The sequence below is a fragment of the Symphalangus syndactylus genome, chromosome 3 (genome assembly GCF_028878055.3).
Source record: "Symphalangus syndactylus isolate Jambi chromosome 3, NHGRI_mSymSyn1-v2.1_pri, whole genome shotgun sequence".
In the NCBI taxonomy this organism is placed as follows: domain Eukaryota; kingdom Metazoa; phylum Chordata; class Mammalia; order Primates; family Hylobatidae; genus Symphalangus; species Symphalangus syndactylus.
This window is the reverse complement of record NC_072425.2, coordinates 83,357,439-83,376,921: the sequence shown is the minus strand read 5'-3', so window position 1 is coordinate 83,376,921 and position 19,483 is coordinate 83,357,439.

The window sequence follows — 19,483 nt, the reverse complement described above, 5'->3', positions numbered from 1 at the left end:
TACACAGCCATTGTCATAGTCCATTTTCACACTGCAATAAAGAAAAACTCGAGACTGGGTAATTTATAAAGGAAAGAAGTTTAATTGACTCACAGTTCCACATGGCTGGGGAAGCCTAAGGAAACTTACAATCAAGGAGGAAGGTGAAGGGAAAGCAAGGATGTTTTCTCATGGAGGCAGGAGAGAGAAGAGTAAGCAGGGAAATGCCACGCACTTATAAAACCATCATATCTTGTGAGAGCTCACTCACTATCACGAGAGTAGCATGGGGGAACCACCCCCATGATCCAATCACCTCCCACCCTCAACAAATGGGGATTGCAGGTTGCTCCTTCAACCCATGGGGATTACAATTGGAGATGAGATTTAGGTGGGGAAACAGAGCCAAACCTTATGAGTCATCTGCTTATCATTTTGTCACATCATTTCTCTCTACATACAGTACTAAAACAGCGTAATCTCTATTTTTTCATATACTCAACTGTTATTACTTTCTTTGATCACCACTTCTATTTGCTTTCCCCAGCATAAAACAGGTTCTCTCTCTCTCTCTCTTTTTTTTTGTAAGTCAGAGAGATGCCATTTTAAGGAGTTTTTCAGCATTTCCAAGAATTGTTATTACAAACTTATTTCTACTGTGTTACACATTTCATTTTAGAAGGCATCTTAGTAGAAATGAAGAGTTTGTTTTATGTAGCATTTAATATTAACTAATTGTACCTGCCTTGAGCATTATGTTAGAAAGTATTTCTGAGGCATATGGAAACTAAGGGACAGAGTGCCATAGCACTTTGGTAATATCTGGTGTAACTGTGCCAAGAAGCATGGCTACATGTTTGCCAGTCCTACATTAAGTGAGAAATACCCTTTTGCTAACTGGTACATCTTTGCGACTTTATGTTAGTACTTAGAACTGAACTATTTAATGAAACAGTCAGTAGCCACATAGTTCTACTTAAGGTTAAATTTTAATCAATCATTAATAAACACAATAAAAAATTCAGTTACTGAGTTTCAGTAAACCCATTTCAAGTGCTCAATAGCCATATCTGACTAGTAGATACTTTACTGGACAACACAGAAATAGAGAACACTTCTTACAAAAAGTTTCAAAAGACAGTGAAGTCACAGAAAATTAATTTATACTTCAGTTTCATTGATAGGTAATTTGCTCCTTAGTTTAAAATAGTATTTTGAACCCAAAATGTTAGAGTAAATACTACATATTCTGATTTCTCATTTGCTAAAATAATCTTATTTTATTCTCCCCTATCAAAGTGGCAAGATTTATGATAGACTTCTCTGCTTGATGTAGATATTGACTAAATATGTGAAAATTTATCAGATGTTTTGAAGAAGAAAATGCCAGCAGAATTCCATGTCATAATCATCATAATGCCCTAACTGGCTTAAAAGCTGTATTCTGTGCTATGGTCTAAAGGAGAAACTGCATTTGTGCATGGATTCAGCTATTCAGACTGCATGATTAGGAAGTTATTCCATTATATAGAAATATGATTCTGAACAATAAAATCATTAAAGAGCCTCAGGGTACATAAAGACTAATCTGACAAAAACATTCTAAAAGTGTTTTATGACTTGAAAATACAGCCTGTAAAGTAATATAGTATGTCACAGAAATGCAACTGGTAAATTAAACTTGATCTGCATAGTTTTATTGAAAAATATTAAATATTTAAATTTTAATATTTTTCTTTTAAATGTGATAAGTATTTTACAAGTATTCCTTATTTTAGATTCTGGAGAATCATTTGTGATGAGCCAGAAAATAGTTTTGCAGTTACATTTTAATAGTTTTCTCTCTGAGTTGCTCCATTCTGATATTGTGTGAAAAATTCATTTTTAACTCCTAAGAGTCAATTTAAATAAATTATCTTGAGATATTTCCCTTATCACTCTTTTATATGTAAGAGATGATAAAAGAAGAGAAAGGAAAAAAAAATCTAATGTCAGTTAACACTTGGTCTTTCAGTTACGGACTCACTATTTCTCTGTCTTGTTGGATTTAGTTACCTAGAATTTATAAATGTTTTAGCTTATTCCAATATATTCAATAGGCATATTCCCTGTCAATTCTCTACCTACAGTTATTTCATTGTCCTAGATTAATTTGTTTTCTAAAAGTTTTCAAATACATTGGTGAACTAAACATATAATTCTTACTTACTAACATGCTGTTTTAATGCAGTGAAAATGTATGTATTGCATTGTAATATGTAAAAAGAGATAGGAGGTTGTTTTTTGACTTTGTAGTAATGGCCATTCTGGCTGGTGTAATTGGGTGTCACAACGTGGTTTTAATTTGCATTTCCCTGATGATTCTTGATGTTGAGTATTTTTTCATCTTTGGCCATTTGTGTATCATATTTTGAGAAATATATGTTCATGTTGTTTGTCACAGATGTGGTGAAAAGGGAACACTTATGCACAGATTGTAAGAATGTAAATTAGTGAAACTGCTATGGAAAACAGTATGGAAATTTCTCAAAGAACAAAAAGTAGATCTACCATTCTATCCACCAATACAACTACTGGGTATCTACCCAGAGGAAAGGAAGTAATTATATCAAAAAGATATATGCAATCCCATGTTTATCACAGCACAACTCACAATTGCAAAGATATAAAATCAACCTAAGTGCCCATCAAAGTTTGAGTAAATGAAGAAAATCTTTTTTTTTTTTTTTTTTGAGACGGAGTCTCACTTTGTCGCCCAGGCTGGAGTGCAGTGGTGAGATCTCGGCTCACTGCAAGCTCCGCCTCCTAGGTTCACGCCATTCTCCTGCCTCAGCCTTCCCAGTAGCTTGGACTATAGGCGCCCGCCACCACACGCAGTTAATTTTTTGTATTTTTAGTAGAGACGGGGTTTCACCGTGTTAGCCAGGATGGTCTTGATCTTATGACCTCATGATCCACCTGCCTCGGCCTCCCAAAGTGCTGGGATTACAGGCATGAGCCACTGTGCCCAACCAAAAATCTTAAATATCTATATCTATATCTATACACACACACACACACACACATACCATGGAATACTACACGTCCATAGAAAATAATGAAAATAATGTTTTTGCAGCATCTTGGAAGAAATTGGAGGCCATTATTCTAAGTGAAGCAGCTCAAAAACAGAAAACCAAATTGTATGTTCTGCCTTGTAAATCGGAGCTAAGCTATGGGTATCCAAAAGCGTACAGAGTGGTATAATAGACACTGGAGACTGAGAAGCAGGGAGGGGAATGGGTGGTAATAAATTACCTAACAGGTACAATACACACTATTTGGCTGATAGGTACACTAAAATCTCCGATATCACTACAATAAAATTCACCCATGTAACCAAACAACATTTGTGCCCCTAAAGCTATAGTTTTTGTTTGTTTGTTTTTGTAAAATAAAGAAATGAATAAGAGAAATTTTCCATTCTTCTTGAGGAATATAGTAGAAAAATTAATATTTCAATTAGATGGAAACTGGTCACAAGTGAATTTGCATTTTCAAAATAAGGATACTTTCAAAACTGAGCTTCTAATAAAAAATTTTGATAAAAGAGTAAGTGGTTCCCACACCTACATTATGCTGTCTCCTAACAAAGTAAGCCAGGTAGGAAATTACCACAAGGAGGAATGTGAATTATTTGGGTCTTAAAATACTTAAAAATAGACTTTATTTGTTATTTTTGTCAAAAACCCAACTTTCCTTTGATATCAGAAAGTGTATTAGCCTGTTTTCATGCTGATGATGAAGACGTACCTGAGACTGGGCAATTTACAAAACAAAGAGATTTAATGTAATTACAGTTCCATATGGCTGGAGAGGCCTCACAATAATGGTGGAAGGTGAAAGGCACATCTCACATGGCAGTAGATAGAAGAGATCTTGTGCAGGGATATTCCCCTTTTATAAGCCATCAGATCTCATGAGATTTATTCTCATGAGAAAGAGAACAGCATCAGAAAGACCTGCCCACATGATTCAATTGACTCTCACCAGGGCCCTCCCACAACACTTGGAAATTCAAGATGAGATTTGGGTGGGGACATAGCAAAACCATATCAGGAAGTTACTCATCATTCTTTTTCCTAAAGTAGGCATTTATTATAATTGCTTGCTATACATCCTGCTCTGCAATCTGTCATGCAGAAAATGTGCTCCCAGTCTTCAGTGCACTGTTATTGCTGGATAAACCTGGCCAATGGGAGGCATTTGTGGAAGAGAAAAACCTCCAGTTCTCTATTACCTGTGTCCATTTACTGTGACATATTAGGTGATGGTCACAGACACTCATTTCATGGCCCCAGTTTTTATAAGATGACTCTGCTTTTGTGTTCTAGTTACTTCTGCTGTTTTTCCAATACTAAGTATGGAACGGGAACTTCCTGCTGTTGCTGATGTCTGGGTTCTCTTTAAAGTCCTTCCATTACATGAAATGTATCCCCTGTATTAAGTTTCCCTATAATAAAAAACTTAGAATATTTTCTGCCTGCTTACCTGAACCATCAGTGATACATTTGAAAAATATGTCACAATGTATTTAATTTAAATGTAGGGAATGACATTTTTTTGGTCAGCATTTACATTAGTACTTAAGTAACAATGGTATCTAAATAATATATTTTTAAAATCATTTAAACTATATATAAATGTTTTTGTTTTTGATACCTTTATTTCTATTTAACTAAATATAAAATACTAAGAAATTATTTATTAAATAATATTGACTACATGTTTCATTTATATAATACACTTTTAAATATGAATCATGATTTTTTTCAAATACAACTTCATAATATTTACTTGTTGGCTTTATGTTAACTTATTCAGAGTAATACTCTGAATTAACTGTGTCACTCATGAGAAAGGGTTTTTCAACTATAATCTTGCCACATTTACTATATTCCCAAGTCTTACACTAACATTGTGAAAATAAGGTAATAAGTAAGCATATCTATTAATATCATTTTTGGTCAACTCTTAACTAGTACCAATTATAGTGTAAAAACGAACATGATTTTTCCTACTAAAAATATTGGAATTGTTTTGAGAGAACACAATTTAAAATTATTGATAGATAAAATGTAAAATTTGTTGGATTAAAAATTTTAAATGCATTTAAAATTGTTTCATAAAGAGAATATTTAACTATCCAATCTGGTTTACACTGATAGGCTATTTTATTTTGCATAAGAGCTAGACTAAGAGGAAAGTAGAATATTGATAAATGTCTAGGTTTACAAGTTGAAAAGTAGCAATCAATGGATTACAACTGATGGATTCAATGTCAAATCATAAATGCTTTAAACATTATGTGTAATTGCCTAGCTAGAATAAAAAAAAATAAAAGGCATCCAAATGGTAAAGGAAGAGGAGAGATTGTCTTGCTTGCTGAAAATATGATCTTAACGTAGAGAAAACCTTAAAGATCCCACTGAAAAACTGATAGAGTTGGTAAACAAATTCAATAAATTTACAAATTAAAAATCAACATACAAATATTATTATTGTTTCCATACAGTAATGAAAAACTATCTGAAAGATAAATAATTTCATTTATAATAGCATCAAAAATATATAGATTTAGAAGTAAATTTAATCAAGGATGTGAAAGATTTCTACAATGAAAACTATAATTCATTGATGTAATATATTGAAAATGACATAAATAAATAAAAAAATCCCATATACTTATATTGGAAAAATTAATACTGTTAAAATGTTAATACTATCCAAAGCAATCTACAGATTCAGTGTCACTACTATCAAAATCCCAATGTCATTCTTGACAAAAATAGAAAAATCAATTATAAAATATGTATGAAACCACAAAAGATCCCAAATAATCATAGCAATCTTAAGCAAAAAGAACCAAGCTAGAGGCATCACACTATGTAACTTCAAACTATAATACAAAATTATAGTAATTAAAATAGCATAGCATGGCATAAACAGATACATTGATCAGTGTGATGGGATACAGAACCCAGAAATAAACCTATGCATGCTTCTATGGGCAATTGATTGTTGACACAGGGACAAAGAACATACAATATGAAAGAAACATCACTTCAATAAATGGTGTAGGGAAAACTGGCTATCCATATACAGAAGAATATAATTGGATGCTTATGTCATTCCTTACACACAAATAAAAAAATGGATTAAAGACTGAATGTAAAATCTGAAACGAAATCTACTAGAAGATAAGATAAAATAAATTAATATTGTTAAACTAATATTGTTAAACTATCAATACTACCCAAAGCAATCTACAAATTCAGTGCTACTGCTATCAAAATTCCATTGTCATTCTTCACAGAAATAGAAAAATCAATTCTAAAATTTTTATGGAACTACAAAAGATTCCAAATAATCAAAGCAATCTTGAGCAAAAAGAACAAAGCTAGAGGCATCACACTACCTGACTTCAAAAATAACACAACATTGTTCTTGGCTACAGTTTCCTGCCTATAACACCAAAAGCGTAGGCAACAAAAGCCAAACAGACAAATGGGGTTGCAACAAACTAAAATTTTTCTGCAAAACAAAAGACACAATAATAAAGTGAAGAGACAACCCACAGATAGGGAGAGAATATTTTCAAGCCATCCATCATAAAAGGGGCTTATCAATAAAATATAAGGAACTCAAACTTCTCAAAAACAAGAAAACAAGCAAGCTTACTAAAAAATAGGCAAAAAACATGAGTAGCCATTTCTTAAAACAAGACATACAAAAGGTTAACAGGTATATTGAAAAGATCTTCAATATCACTAATTATCAGGCAAATGCAAGTAAAACCCATGATCAGATATCACCTCACACATGTTAGTATGGCTATGAACAAAAAGATGGAAGGTAAGTGATAAGGTTTGGTGCTGTGTGCCCCCCCAAATCTCATTTTATAACTCCCATAATTTCCCTGTGTTGCCGGAGGAACCTGTGAAAGATGATTGAATCATGGTGGCAGGTCTTTCCCATGCTGTTCTTGTGATAGTGAATGGGTATCATGAGATCTGATTGTTTTAAAAATGGGAGTGTCTGTGCACAAGCTCTCTTTTTGCCTGCTGTCATCCATTTAAGATGCGACTTGCTCCTCCTTGCCTTCTGCCATGATTGTGAGGCCTCCCCAGCCACGTGAAAATGTAAGTCCAATAAACCTCTTCTTTTGTAAATTGCATAGTCTGGGGTATGCCTTTTTATCAGCAGCATGAAAACAAACTAATACAGTAAATTATCAGTGGGGCATTCCTGAATGCAGTGAGTGGGGCATTGCTGAGTGAATCAGTGAGTGGGGCATTGCTGAAAAAATAATAGAAAATGTGGAAGCGACTTTGGAACTGGGTAACAGGCAAAGGTTGGAACAGTTTGGAGGGCTCAGAAGAAGACAGGAAAATGTGAAAAACCTTTGAACTTCCTAGAGACTTGATGAATGGCTTTAATAAAAATGCTGAGAGTAATGTGAACAATAAGGTCCAGGCTGCAGTGGTCTCAGATGGAGATGAGAAACTTCTTGGGAACTGGAGCAAAGGTGACTCTTGCAATGTTTTAGCAAAGAGACTGGTGGCCTTTTGCCCGTCCTCAAGATCTGTGAAACTTTGAACTTGAGAGAGATAATTTAGGGTATCTGATAGAAGAAATTTCTAAGCAGCAAAGCATTCAAGAGATGACTTGGGTGTTGTTAAAGGCAATCAGTTTTAAAAGTGAAACAGAGCATAAAAGTTTGGAAAATTTGCAGCCTGACAATGCGATAGAAAAGAAAATTCTATTTTCTGAGAAGAAACTTAAGCCCACTGCAGAAATTTGCATAAGTAATGAGGAGCTGAATGTTAATCACCAAGACAATGGAGAACATGTCTCCAAGGCACATCAGAGATCTTTGTGGCAGCCCCTTCCATCACAGGCCCAGAGGTTTAGGAAGAAAATATGGTTTCATGGGCCATGCCCAGGGTCCCTCTGTTCTGTGCAGTCTAGGGACTAGGCGTCCTGTGTCCCAGCCACTCCAGAGATGACTAAAAGTGTCAAGGTACAGCGCAGGCTATTGCTTCAGAGGGTGGAAGCTCCAAGCCTTGGCAGCTTCCACATGGTGTTGAGCCTGTGGGTACACAGAAGTCAAGAATTGGGGTTTGAGAACTTCTGCCTAGATTTCAGAGGATGTGTGGAAACGCCTGAATGTCCAGGCAGAAGTTTGCTTCAGGGGCAGGGCCTTTATGGAGAACCTCTGCTAGGGCAGTGCAGAAGGGAAATGTGGGGTTGGAGCCCCCAAACAGAGTCCCCACTGGGGCACCATCTAGTGGAGCTATGAGAAGACAGTCACTGTCCTCCAGACATCAGAACTGTAGATCCACTGACAGCTTGTGCCGTGTGCCTGGAAAATGCACAGACACTCAACACCAGCCTGTGAAAGCAGTTGGGAGGGAGGCTGTATCCTGCAGTCATAGGGGTGGAGCTGCCCAAGGTCATGGGAACCCACCCCTTATATCACTGTGACCCAGTTGTGAGACATGGAGTCAAAGGAGATCATTTTGGAGCTTTACGATTTGAATGCCTGCTGGATTTCAGACTTGCATAGGCCCTGTAACCCCTTTGTTTTGGCCAATATCTCCATTTAAAATGGCTGAATTTACCCAATTTCTGTACCCCCATTGTATCTAGGAAGTAATTAACTTGCTTTTGATTTTACAGTCTCATAGGCGTAAGGGACTTGCCTAGTCTCACATAAAACTTTGGACTGTGGACTTTGAGTTAATGCTGAAATCAGTTGAAACTTTGGGGGACTGTTTAGAATGCATTATTGGTTTTGAAATGTGCAGATACGAGATCTGGGAGGGGCCAGGGGTAGAATGATATGGTTTGGCTCTGTGTTCCCACCAAAATCTTATCTTTTAGCTTACAAATTCCCTTGTGTTGTGGGAGGGACCCGTGGGAGATGATTGAATCATGAAGATGGGTATTTCTCATGCTTTTCTCGTGATAATTAATGGGTCTCATGAGATCTGATGGTTTTAAAAATGGGAGTTTCTCTGCACAAGCTATCTCTTTGCCTGCTGCCATCCACATAAGATGTGACTTACTCCTCCTTGCCTTCCACCATGATTGTGAGGTCTTCCCAGCCATGTAGAACTGTAAGTCCAATAAACATCTTTCTTTTGTAAATTGCACAGTCTCGGGTATGTCTTTATCAGTAGCATAAAAATGGACTAATGCAGTAACTGTTGATAAAGATATGGAGAAAAGGAAACCCTTGTACACTGTTGTTGGGAATGAAAATTACAAGCATCTTGAAACACAGTATGAAGATTCCTCACAAACTATAAAAAGAATTACCGTACTATCCCAATCCCATTTCGAGATACATGTCCAGAGGAAGTGAAATTAGTATGTCAAAAGAGAGGTCTGCATTGTTGTGTACACTGCAGCATTATTCACAATAGCCAATATTTAGAAGCAACCTAAGTGCTCATTAACTGAATAATGAATTTTAAAAATGTGGTTTATATACACAATGAAATACTATTCATCCTTTTGAAAGAATGAAATTCTGTCATTTGCAAGAACATGGATTAATTTAGAGTACATTGGGCTAAGTGGAATAAGCCAGGTACAGAAACACAGATGACTCATGATATCACCTGTGTGGAATCTAAAAATTTGAATTCCTACAAGTAAAGAGTAGAATGGTGGCTTACCAGAGGTGGAGAAAGGTAGGGTGGGTGGGAAAAGGGGAAGTGTTTGACAGGACAAAGCATTAGTAAGACAGGAGCAAGAAATTCTAGTGATATATTGCACAGCAAAATAACTACAGTTAATTATAATGTGTTGTGCACTTCAAAATTGCTAGAGAGTGAATTTTAAATGTTCTCACAACAAAGTAATAAGTATGTCAGGTGATGGATAGGATTATTAACCTGATTTGTTCATTCTACAATATTTACTGTATTGAAGTATTACCTTGTACCTCATAAATATATATATACAAATATATATCTAATTGTTACAAAATTTAAAAAATAAAAAAAGATGTTTGATCTTTAAAAATTTTCTGAGAGAAGTGTGTCTGTTTTTTTCAGAAGAAACTTACATTTAATAGGCATTATGTTTACTTAAGTAAGGCAGATAATTTTGACCATCAGGTTATATTATTAAATGAATTGTTTTTGCTAATTTTATAAAAGCTGTGGATAATTAACAGCAAGTAGGGGATATTTTGTCATGATCAGATAAAGATTTTGCATGATTCTATTTGAAAAAATGAAATTATTTCCCTAAAATAGCAAAGTGTGAATGCCTTTTATTTCAGAGGTCTAGCCCTAAATGGTTTAGTCAATTACATCAAGCTTTCAGAAATAAATACTGGAACATCTGTGGGGGTAGTACATAAAAGTGTGTTTTTAAAAGATATGTTATATAAAGACATGTGTAAGGTATTTTCAACAACTTTTAAGATTAACAAAGCCAATTTCTTTGACACTTGGCGGAGTTTCCACTTTCGAAAAGTTTTTCACGTTTGTTTCTTTCATATTACACAATGCTAAACATGTATTTATCTATTCTACTTCTAATAGAAATGAAAACATAAAAGCCTATGTCCATTTAAAGGATGTACATTAATGTTCATAGCAGTTTTATTTGCAATAGCCAAAAACTAAAAATAGTCTAAATGTTCATTGACAAGTGACTACTATTGATAAACATTTTGTGATATATGTCTGTAATGAAATAATATTCAATAGTAAGAATAAGATATGTCATGCCATGAAAAAATCTCAAAATAATTATGCTGAGTGATCAAAAAAGCATAATACTCTATGATTCCGTTAATATAGAAATGTAAACTCATGGATAGTTACTGAAAGTGTATCAGTTGTTGCCTGAGAATGGGACAGGGATAGGCAGAAGGAAGTGAATGGAAAAAAGATGAGGAAACTTTATGGATATGTACATTGTTTTAATGTGTTGATGGTTTCCTAGGTATATACAAATGCCAAAAAATACCAAAATGTACAATTGAAGTAGGGGCCATTTATTGCATTTCGATAAAACTTTAAGAAATGACTGATACAAATTGACTTACATGAACAGAAAGTTTTTTAAAAATTCTCCTATTTACTCCCCTACTTTTATTCTTGTATGTCATCATAGACAGTGTTAACATACATTTCTCATCCTAATTTTTTTTATGTTCAAATATCTTCAGGTAAACAGCAACTATCACTATAATTTCTTGTTTCCTCTCTAGATAATTATTAAGGATGCATTGAAATGTTAAAAATATGCTCATGGGCAAAATATGCTTATGGGCAATCGGCAGGAGAAGGAAATAAAGGGTATTCAATTAGGAAAAGAGGAAGTCAAACTGTCCCTGTTAGCAGATGACATGATTGTATATCTAGAAAACCCCATTGTCTCAGCCCAAAATCTCCTTAAGCTGATAAGCGACTTCAGCAAATCTGAGTATACAAAATCAATGTACAAAAATCACAAGCATTCTTGTACACCAATAACAGACAAACAGAGAGCCAAATCATGAGTGAACTCCCATTCACAATTGCTTCAAAGAGAATAAAATACCTAGGAATCCAACTTACAAGGGATGTGAAGGACCTCTTTAAGGAGAACTACAAACCACTGCTCAATGAAATAAAAGAGGATACAAACAAATGGAAGAACATTCCATGCTCATGGGTTGGAAGAATCAATATCGTGAAAATGGCCATACTGCCCAAGGTAATTTATAGATTCAATGCCATCCCCATCAAGCTACCAATGACTTTCTTCATAGAATTGGAAAAAACTACTTTAAAGTTCATATGGAACCAAAAAAGAGCCCACATCGCCAAGTCAATCCTAAGCCAAAAGAACAAAGCTGGAGGCATCAAGCTATCTGGCTTCAAACTATACTGCAAGGCTACAGTAACCAAAACAACATGGTATTGGTACCAAAACAGAGATATAGATAAATGGAACAGAACACAGCCCTCAGAAATAATGCCACATATCTACAACTATCTGATCTTTGATAAACCTGACAAAAACAAGCAATGGGGAAAGGATACCCTATTTAATAAATGGTGCTGGGAAAAATGGCTAGCCATATGTAGAAAGCTGAAACTGGATCCCTTCCTTACACGTTATACAAAAATTAATTCAAGATGGATTAAAGACTTACATGTTAGACCTAAAACCATAAAAACCCTAGAAGAAAACCTAGGCATTACCATTCAGGACATAGGCCTGGGCAAGAACTTCATTTCTAAAACATCAAAAGCAATGGCAACAAAAGCCAAAATTGACAAACGGGATCTAATTAAACTAAAGAGCTTCTGCACAGCAAAAGAAACTACCATCAGAGTGAACAGGCAAAATTTTTGCAACCTACTCATCTGACAAAGGGCTAATATCCAGAATCTACAATGAACTCAAACAAATTTACAAGAAAAAAACAAACAACCCCATCAAAAAGTGGGCAAAGGACATGAACAGACACTTCTCAAAAGAAGACATTTATGCACCCAAAAACACATGAAAAAATGCTCATCATCACTGGCCATCAGAGAAATGCAAATCAAAACCACAATGAGATACCATCTCACACCAGTTAGAATGGCCATCATTAAAAAGTCAGGAAACAACAGGTGCTGGAGAGGATGTGGAGAAATAGGAACACTTTTACGCTGTTGGTGGGACTGTAAACTAGTTCAACCATTGTGGAAGTCAGTGTGGCGATTCCTCAGGGATCTAGAACTAGAAATACCATTTGACCCAGCCATCCCATTACTGGGTATATATCCAAAGGACTATAAATCATGCTGCTATAAAGACATATGCACGTGTATGTTTATTGCGGCACTATTCACAATAGCAAAGACTTGGAACCAACCCAAATGTCCAACAATGATAGACTGGATTAAGAAAATGTGGCACATATACACTATGGAATACTATGCAGCCATAAAAAATGATGAGTTCATGTCCTTTGTAGGGACATGGATGAAACTGGAAACCATCATTCTCAGTAAACTATCGCAGGGACAAAAAACCAAACACTGCATGTTCTCACTCATAGGTGGGAACTGAACAGTGAGAACACATGGACACAGGAAGGGGAACATCACACTCCCGGGACTGTTGTGGGTGGGGGCATGGGGGAGGGACAGCATTAGGAGGTACACCTAATGCTAAATGATGAGTTAATGGGTGCAGCACACCATCATGGCACATGGATACATATGTAACAAACCTGCACGTTGTGCACATGTACCCTAAAACTTAAAGTATAATACTAATAATAAAAAAAATGCTCATGCATTCAGAATACTATGGTCTCTGATTCAAATAATAAATCATGCTATTTGCAATAATACAGAATATTACCATTTTGGCATATAACTACAATTAGCCCTGATCTTATACTAACTGGACACCTTGAGTTAATCATGACTTTTTAAAAGAGGGAAGCACCATAAAACTAGAAATTACACTAATAATAATGTAAAATGCTCGCAGTATAAAAAATGATGGCTTTTTTTTCTTATTAACGTCAACTATTGTGAAATATAGATAGAATCTATTCTTTATGATTAGGCCTGTTCAAAAATGAAATTTTAAAAATACTATCTGAAACTAAATAGGTGGACTAAGAGAAATTTGCATAAAAATGATAGAATTGTTGCTATTCTATTAATTGAGATAATATTTCTATGCCTTTGAAATTAACTGCAATAGAAAATTGAATTATTTTCAACTACATTATTGTTTTTGTTTATTAAACATATTATACTGCTGTTTCTTAAAAGCAGCCTTTAAAATGTTACCAACTTATTTCAAAGTCTACATGCCAAAATATTAAAATAAACCATTCATTCTTGATAAAGGCTATTTATTTAATTACATAGTGCATAATTTCTTCAAGCAATAGATACTATCAAGTTACAGCCAGTGCAGTTAACTGCTGAGAAACATTGTTTACATATGAGCTGAGTCATCTGTCTGTTCTTTAAAGAAGACTTTATGAGCCTTATATATTGCGGTCCAATTTGTATCACTGACATTATATGTCGGATAATTGATACTATATGTTGTCAGGGAGTCTATTTCACAGCAGCTGAGTGATTTTAATATGTGCTTCTTAGAGTAACATTTCTCCTGTGACCTTAGTTTAATTCAGATTGACTGAGTTCTGTGTCAGTGGAAGTTGCCGAAATTATTTCAGCGTGCTTTGGATCTAGTCTCATTTTTCCAAAAGGCTACACAGATTTAAGATGTTCAGAAATACCTCATGTTTTCCTTCTGGGTCATCTTTTTCATATCCTTAACCACCCTTGTCAGTATCCGCATTGGGCAAATTGCCTAAGATCCCCGTTCTCGTCCTTTTAAAATATGAAAGCAAAATCTACTGAGGGCAGCAAGTCAGAAAAGTCTGTTTTCCTTGACCTACGGCCACGGTCAACAGCAGTCCCACAGATGTGGCTATGTGTATTCTGACAAAATTCTGAAAAACATAACAGCATGAACTCATTCTTCTTGAGACTAAAAAATTTCCCAACACTTTAAGAGAATACTACGCTAAATACGTTTGATATTAATGTATTAAATGTAAGTATGTTAATGATCTTGTATTAATATGTTAAATATAAACATGAATAATGATGTAAAATAAGTCTTCATATAATCAGAAAACAGCAAAGAAAGGAGCTAAATATATATTCGCAATTCTCACAATAGAAGTAATACTGATTTAATACAAAATTGTAAGTAAACTGCAATTATGCATATTAGGCTTGCGTTTTCCATTCAGATGTATGTACAAATAGAAGATCTGCTACCTTTAATAAAAAGCACTTTAGCTTTATATGATTCTTTAAATTAGGAAAATAGGTGAATTTAGTCTCTTTTCTTCATGTTCCTGAGAGACAAGGAATGTGTGTATATAAAATTAAAACTTAAGGTCTAGATAAATGGGTATATATTTAATATGTTTGACAACTAATAGGTGGGATCCCATAATTAAAACAAACCTTGAAAAATCTATTTGTCTACTACATTACATTTCCTAGTCTCTGAATGTCTCAGTATTTATGAGCTCAGTGACAAAAAACCAGCTGTGGGTACCCACTTATTTGCCACAGGAACCTAAGGTATTTTGGTCCTAGTTCACACTGTTTAGATGACAAGCTCCTTTATTCTTAACGCATGGAAAAAATGTGTTCTTGTTGTGGCAATGTTCTCCAGGGGTTTAGCAATTGAGAAAGGATGTATTTTGAATTTAAAAATAGTTCAGCAAGAGGCCTGATAGTAGAGGGCAATAGAGGCAACTTGAAGCTGCTAAGGGAGAAAAGCTTAGCTGTTCTTCAAGGAGAAACGTTAGCTGCCCCAATATTGGTGAGCATGCCAAATGATCACTTTTCAACCTCAGTTTAGTGCCCCTGAGAGAGTTCTACTAGGGCTTTGGAAATAATTTTTTTTTAGCAGCTCTTCTCATATTTATTATCCACCGACTTAAAATGCACATATGGCAATTACATTTATACCAGAACATATTCAGTTTCTGTACTTCACACTAACCATGTATTTCAGAGAAAACCCAGTTGAAAGTAGGAAACAGTTCACTATCACTTTGAGAAATGGCATCTGAGAATAAGAAACTGTGAGGACCCTCAAGTTTTTGAACATTCTAGGAGATGTAACAGAGCATGACAGTCATTCTCAAACTTACAAGGAAAGATCTTTGTTATTTTCATATTGTCCAATGGCTTTTTCCTTTAAAAATTCCAGGAGTGTCTCCATAGTAGCACTTCACTTATAATGTAGAAGGCCTGAGAATACACTGAATAAATTCAGATATTAAGCCTGAAGTAAATTCTCACTGAGACGCAGAAGAGAAGCAGATTTTAGAGAATGCCAACAACACTACAATTGAAAGGAAATGTTACTTACCCTGTATGAATGTTCGGGAATGTATGATGCTCAGAATTCTTTTTTAATGTTGTTGCTTATCTGAAAAAAAAGAATTAAAATAAAATTTTTGGTATAGACTCATTACATTTATATGTATTAAATATCAAAAAAGATTATAACATTGTTTCCTGAAAACAATAAAGAACTCAAATACTAGTTAAGCAGAATAAATCTGTTATGTTTATTGGAGGAGGGTCATGCACTTTAACATCAACAAATATTCTAACAAAATTTCCTCTAATTTTTAAATGCTTATTTTTAATTAGCCCAAAGAATAATTTAATAAATAATCATTACTAGTAAAAAGGAAAAATTAGTAATTTCAAGAGAATTTAGATGACATCAAATTTAAAATTAAATTATCTAGATATGTTTATTCCTGTTCTTTAGCAAAATGAGTCTTAGCTATAGTATGAAAGACTTACACTGAGTTAAAAATACAGTGCTAAAAATAAGAGTAATAACAAAAAGCCTAGTAGGATTTTTTCACAGTAGGAGAGTAATGAATGATGATTTTTAAAACAAAAGTGTATCCTAGCTTGATGGAAAAAGAATTAATACAGAGTGTCATAATAATATATGTAATCTGATGGTAATATGAAGTAATAACCAATATACACATTTTTCTCTATCTGTATTTACTTTATCCAATGGTATATTCCCTCTTGGGCCACTTGACATAAGACATCCTTTGCCACATAAGTCAGTAATCTCAGTAGAATCAGAAAAAAAAATCATCAAGTATTAGAATTTAGTTTACAAAATAATTTTCTAGACGTAAAACTGCTATATTAAGGATAATAAATATTATGTCATTTGCCCTAATCCCCTTCACTAGAATTTAGGAATAAAATATTTCTCCAGGGTATTAGGGAAAAAGAAAAATAAAAGCAGATAAATAACTGGCTTAATAGCATCAGAATTTTTGGAAAAAGATTGTGTACTTTTTCCCCTGGGAATTAGCATACATAGGAATCATGATAGAACTCCCAAATAAGTTGTGACATCCACAAGTAGACATATTCCTTGATCCCATGTGGTCACCACTCAGTATATATATGATATCTATATTATATTATATACATACCCCACATACACACATATGTCAAAACTATTAAACAATAATTCTATTTATTGAGTTAAAGAATCATAAGAAAGTGTTGTCTTTGAGTAGAAAATAATGCTTCCCATTTTAGGTAGTAAGTATTTGCAGTATGTTTGATATACCTAAGTAGAAGCTCTCAGTTACAAAACAAGATTTAGTGATCAGGACAGCAAATCATAGAGTTGAGAGTGTACATGGTTGTTCAGATTAGAGTACAGCGAGCACATAGAGCTGATCAGGTTAGGACAAAGTTTTCAGGAATACCAACATTGGAGGCTGGGAATATGAAGATAAGCTGATATACGAGACTGGAAGTGTAAAACCAGCAGAGAACAGACAGAAGCCAAGAGATGAGAAAGTTTCAAAGATTCCTGAGAATTTGATTGAATACGAATACTGTCTTTATTGACAATGGTGATTTTGTGACAATAACGTCACTTAATTTGTGGAGGAGAAAGAGAGATTTGAATATACTGATGATTGACTATGAGTTGCAGAAATACAGAAAATTCAGAAAAAGTCTATTATATGTAAAAAATACCACATTAATTGTTTTGTGGATTATTCCAATCCTGAAAATTTGAACTGTGAATATCAGATACATTCATCTCCAATGCTTCATGAGATTTCTGTTCTTGTAATCTTTTGAAGAGAATGCACATTTATATTTATAAATTTATGTTCTAGTGTCCCTTTAGGCTTTGTTGGGAGCATGGGTAACATGGGATATTCTAAGGTACTATGATTATGGGATAAATCTCAGAAATCCTGGCAGAAGGCATGAGTGGTCATAAATTAATAACAATAAGGAAAAATATTTCTGAATGTTTAACTAAAACCACCGTTTCTCAAATTTTCCAAGTCTGAGTGGCATGTAACAGTTGAATCTGTATGTAGGAATGATATTAAAAGATTATTTACAATTATATTTTATCTCCTAAGCTTTAAACCATTCAATCATAAGTATCTTCAATTGCCTGTTAAAGCTAGCCAAAGGTTCTAAAAAATAATCTTGGGGAAAGAAAATAGAAATAAATTGTGGGGCTAAAACAATTATTGGCATATTATGTCTTCTCTGAACAGAAAAAAAGTAAATGTAATACAAAATAAAATTCACTAGGTCTCTTTTCCGACTTTCATTTCCATTTTGTAGTTTTCTTACTTTTACAATTTATTGACAAACCAATCTCATTGACAGCTGTATATCATACTAAAACTTCCACCTCTATTTTTAGGAAACCATTAGTTATCTAAGAAACTAAAATTTATTAAATATTTTGCATTAAACATCTTTTTTAATGTTAATATACTTATAAATATGTAATTTTAATTTTAATCCAAATTTTATTTTCTTTATCTAATTAATATTACTTTGTGAATGGCAATGAAGAGGGTGAAAATGGCTTCATATGATCCTACTTATTATTGCATATTATTAAAAAGTACTCTCTTTCCTAATTCATTTTTTAGGCATTTTTTCTTTTATTTTAGAATTTTGTGAACTTGGAGAACACTTTTTTTTTTCCCCAACAACCAACAGTCAGAGAACAGATGTTGAGCAGGATGAATGGTACGCCTGACCTGGAATGTTTTCTTCAACAGACTGTTTCTTTGGGTGTGTGAGGACTTCACAGCACATTGCAGATTAGCTTCCTGGCATCAACTTGTTAACTATTTCAAGATTCATTTTCACATATCTTTATTTTTTTTTCCTAGAACTAAATCAAATTATAAGAATACATAAATATGTAGGCCAATGTGAGACCAGTAGTGAAGGTGTTTTTTAATTATATTTATTTCTTTTCCTGCCTACTTAACATTTTCTCCCTTATTTTACTAATAACACTTACATCTTTCTTGTGGTAATTGTTTTCCCCCTTTTCCAATGGGTCCTGCTTTTGCTACATTTATATTCACATCAGCAATATCTAAAGGTCCTTCTTTCTCCACATCCTTATGGACATTTCGTCTGGTCAGTCTTGTAAATTTTGGCTTTTGGAATAGGTGAGGTGATATCTCACTGTGGTTTTAATTTGCATTTCTCTGACTAATTATATTGGCATTTCATCATGAACCTTTGCTTTTTCTATATTTCCCTCTTTTATTGAATTTATTTATTTTATGATTGTGTTTTGAGAATTTCATATATATATATTTTATTTATTTATTTTATTTTATAAGTTCTGGGATACATGTGCAGGACATGCAAGTTTGTTACATAAGTGTACGTTTGCCATGGTGGTTTTCTGCACCTATCAACCCATCACCTAGGTATTAAGCCCAGGATGCATTAGCTATTTATCTTGATGTTCTCCCACCCCTGACCCCACTCCCAAGAGACTCCAGTGTGTGTTATCCCCCTCCCTGTGTCCATGTGTTCTCATTATTAAGCTCCCACTTATCAGT